Here is a 4,685-nt window from a genome sequence, read left to right on the forward strand (position 1 = left end):
TTTTATAGTTTTAGCTCTCACATTTAGGTCTTTGATCCATTTTGAGTTAGTATTTGTTTATAGTGTAAGATAAGGGCTCAGCTTTATTTTTTCTTACATGTGAATAAACAGTGTTTCCAACACAGTTTGTGGAAAAAATAGTACTTTCCCAGTGGAGGCATAGCCTGTTTTAAGGGTGGTCTTGGCACCCTTGGAGGAAAGTATTTGACCACATGTGGAAGGGTTCTTTATTCTACTTTGTTGGTTTATATGTCTGTCTTTATCCAGTAACACACTGTTTTTTTCCTTAAACTTTAAAAAAAATTGATTTGAGAGAAGAGAGAGAGAGAGAGAGAAGACATCCATTTGTGGCTCCACTTATTCATGGATTCATTGGTTGATTCTTGTATGTGCCCTGACCAGGGATCTAACCAGCGACCTTGGCATACTGGGGCGATGCTCTAACCAACTGAGCTACCTGGCCCAGGGACACACTGTTTTTGATTACTGTAGGTTTGAACTAAGTTTTGAATGTTTTCATTTCTTGTAAAAGGGATTAGAGTGATCTTATCTCTGAGATAATCAACTTGGGCAAAACATTCCTGGTCAGCTGTAGGAATGTCACTGTTATAAACCAGGGACTACAGGTTCAGACAGGGGACAGGCAAGTTTCGTAACGGGAATAATTGCCTGTGGAGATATACGGAGGCAGCCAGACTGGAGCTGTGCAGGCAGCTCCAGGGCTGCTGCCATCAAACAAACGAGGCCTTTTGTTATCAGCCCTGGATCTGGCCACCAGTCAGGAGACCTGGCTTTCCTGGGACAACTGTGTACATTAAAATAAGGTGAAGACAGGTACATCGGAGGCTTTACATCAAACAAAAGCTGGAGATTCCCGGTGCTGCCAAGGCCTCATCGGAAGAGGGCTGGTTTCATTCACTCATATTGTCCTTGTTACAGGACTGGCACAGTTTGCCTGGTGAGAAGGGAGAGGCCAACACCAGCCTGTAATTCAGGAAACGCAGCCAGGTCCCAGGAAACGTCCTCAGGAAGCCAGGGTGAAGGGATTTATGGGTGCCAACTTTCCTCAAGGCAAGATCTCCAGGTGAAATTCAGTTCATAAACCCTGCCCTGGTCTTCAATAACATCACAGCTTTCTTTGACTGCATTTGAGAAACAGTAGGGTGATTGCCAGAGGGAAAAGGGGCAGGGGTGTAGGTGAGGGTTAAGGGGGCGTAAATGGTGATGGAAGGAGACTTGCCTTGGGGTGGTGAATACACAAGATGATATACAGGTGACGTATTATATAACTGTACACCTGAAACCTACATGATTTGATTAACCAGTGTCACCCCAATAAATTTAATTAAAAAAAAGAGAAACACAGGACAAATGATAACCAAAAGGGAGCTTGTCATATAGTCCCCTATATGTCTTTGTTACAGGAAGTTCAGAATCCCTTGTTGGGTAACTTCCTGCCCAACAGGGGTTTGTATCTAGAATTCCAACCTGACCCCCTGAGCAGGGAGAAACCTACAGGGCCCTGAGGTTTTAAGGAAATTGTGGCGATTTTGCCTGAGGATCCTCCAAACAATGTCAACCGATGTTATCTCTTCATATTGTTGACTTTCTACACATCTGAGCACAGTATCACAGATTCCGGGAATGCCAGCACTGGGAGGGGAAAATCAAGTTTGATGTATATATTGTCTGGACCAGAGGACTGGTGATCCGAGAGGGGAGGCCACTTCCTCTAAGTCAGGTGGCTGTGGGTGGCTGAGCCAGCACTAAAGGCAGGCTCCCTCCCTTGCCAGCTGTCTCTCCCTGCACTGCCCACCACCACCCACAGGGAGTTTAATTCCCAGTCACCAAGAGAAAATAAAAGCCGCAGCTGCTTCCTTCAGGTACAAATCCTGAAGACTGGATGCATTCAGATACCTCGGAGCCTTAGCAGGGTGCCTTGCATCTAATAAATTACCCACAGACTGACAGAGCAACTAAGCCATTTAATTAAAGACTCTTAAGCGATTAAGCAACATAATTAATTAGGCTGGCGTTATCAAAGTCCTACCCCCCTCCCAGGACCCTGATAGCCTCTAATCAGAGGAAGGGTGCGGGCATCTGTGCTCTGGAAGCACGAGACCGTGCAGCTTCTGTGCAAACGCACCGAGGCGGCTCGCGTGCCCGGGACACGCAACCAGGGCGGAAAGCCAGCCTTTTGCCTCTGGGTCCTTTAGCCCTTCCATTCTGAATTCTCTTTTACTTCAGCCCCCTCCTTCCACCCTTCCTTCCCCCCCCACCTCCCTCTCCAGGTTGGTGTCCTCAGGGCTTCTCTCAGCCGTACCAGTATCAGCAAACTCACGGGGTTTGCTTGCCTGCCTGCATCAAACACGAGCAGCGGTTTGCAGCAAAGAAAGTGAAGGTTTACTTAAGAAAACGGCACCAAGCCCAGAGTCACGGGCAGGTGAGTGCCCTGAGACCTGGCTATCCAAATGGCTTCTAGGGGACTAAGGGAGGTAAGGGGACATGGTCATTGTCAAGGCCTCTATTGCCTGGTTGGTGCTGGGGACGGGAGTAGTAGGTCGTCGCATCTGGTGCCACGGTCAGCCATGGCGTCCCCCTGTCTGGTTTTGCGAGGGTGTGGTAGGTGGGGTGGTTCTGCTTTTCGGATCTGGAGTTGAGCCAAAACTGACATTATCTTTAGTTTGACCAAAACTCTGTTTTTGTGGTCGACAGACTTGAGGCTTTGTTTCTTTTCTTTTTTTAAAAAATATATCTTTATTGATTTCAGAGAGAGGGCAGGAGAGGGAGAGAGAGAGAGATAGAAACATCGATGATGAGAGAGTCATTAATCGAGCCCGCAACCCGGGAATCGAACCCTGACCGCCTGGATCCTAGGTCGATGCTCAACCGCTGAGCCACGCCCGGCGGGGAGGCTTTGTTTCTAAGACCATTTGATGCCGACCAGAACCCAATTTCCCTGAGGGCTTAATGGTTATGGAGTAGCCGGGCAAGGAAAGAGGGAAGCGGCGGGTCAGGGTGCTCTTAGGCTGGACAAGGCCAGTTTGAATCAAAAGGCAGGGAAGCAGAGAAGGTCCATGAAAGAAATGAAGTTTCTGTGCAGGTACAGCTGCGCTCACAAGGGCACACTCATCTATGGGTACTCCCTTTAGTCCCTCACTCTGACTCAGTTTCCCCAGGCTCCCTCAGTTCTGCTTTCTGCTCTCAGATGTCCCGCTTCTTCTGACAAACTATCCGTCACGAGGAGGAAAGGATGGTGCACCTGACACCATGAGAGAAGTACCCCACCCAATTAAACACAACAAAGCCAACATATCGTAACAGGATCTTATAATGCTGTACAGAAAGCTGACTAGATTAGCGATAATTTGGGTATTTGAGGGGGTTTTGGGAGAGGCTGCTTTGGGAAAGGCCTTAAGGAGCTCCTTGGAGCCCACTGCTTATGCATGGGCCATCTAGGGGTGACCAGAAGCAGAAAGCCATTGAGAAGGTTCAGGTGGTGGTTATTTATAAAATCTTACAATGATTCTCAGGGTCAGTTGCACATTAGACTCAGCTGGAGGATTTCACAAATACCAGATTCCAGGCCAGTGAAATCAAAACCTCTGGTAGCAGGACCCAGGTATTAGTATTTTTTAAAGGCTTCCTGGGTCATTACAATATATAGCCAATGTGAGAACTATTGTTTAAAATTCATAATAATATAAAAGAAAGAGAAAGAGAATGAGGAAAATACCAATAATGTAATTGCCAAGCACTGAATAAGTCCAAGGACCTTGTGCTAAGTACTTTACTTAATTGGTTTATTATAAGATAATAAAACATTTAAAAATATAATATTTATAACAATACTATGAGATTGGTGATAATATCCTTATTTTTGAGATGAGGAAACTGAGGATCAAAGAATTTAAGTAAGTGAGCCAAGGCTGCACAAGTCACAGAGGCAGGCTTAGTGAACAATGATAGCTGGAGGGTCTGTTTGAGTCCAAAAATGATGCAGTCTTGGCCCCTTCCTTGTTCCCTCTCCCTCTCCTTAGTCCACTGCTGTTGAATAATGTCTGGAGGATAGGAGTAACCACAGTCATGGCAAGCAGGCTGATAAAACTACTCGGCTGCAAACGGTGTGCTAGTATCATGAGAAAGAAAGAAGGCTCGGACAGCAAAACCAAGAGCCCAGAGGACAGAGCTGAGGACCAGGGAGGACTGTCCCAGGACACAGGAATTACAGCTCATCAGGAGCTATATGAACCAGGACACTAGGAAATAAATAGACTCGGAGAAGTTGATTTGTCCTAGGTACTTCAGCGAGGTGAGTTTTCTCAGTGTCACGGAAAATAAATATCCCCAGATCCGAAGGGTAAGTTCACAGAACCAAAGGCTTCGAAACTGAGGGATGAGGTCAACTGAAAATACATTGAACTCAAATGAAAAGAGAAGAGCAGAGGTTCTAAAAATCTCCTTAGACTCTGGCCTGTTTTGAAACTCATCTCCAGGCTTGTTACTTATGAGTAAGATATAATTCGGCTTTGTGATCTCAGATGCATTGCAAGCTCTCTGAGTCTCCGCTTGTGCACTGCTCTGGTTGGGCTTAAGGTGGAGGAGGGAACAGCCCTTCCCTCAGCCCCGCCCTCCATGAAGTCCAGCAAAGCTCTCCGAAAGCTCCTCTCATTCTCAGCTTTTCA

Source organism: Miniopterus natalensis, chromosome 8, assembly GCF_054644295.1.
Source record: "Miniopterus natalensis isolate mMinNat1 chromosome 8, mMinNat1.hap1, whole genome shotgun sequence".
Lineage (NCBI taxonomy): Eukaryota > Metazoa > Chordata > Mammalia > Chiroptera > Miniopteridae > Miniopterus > Miniopterus natalensis.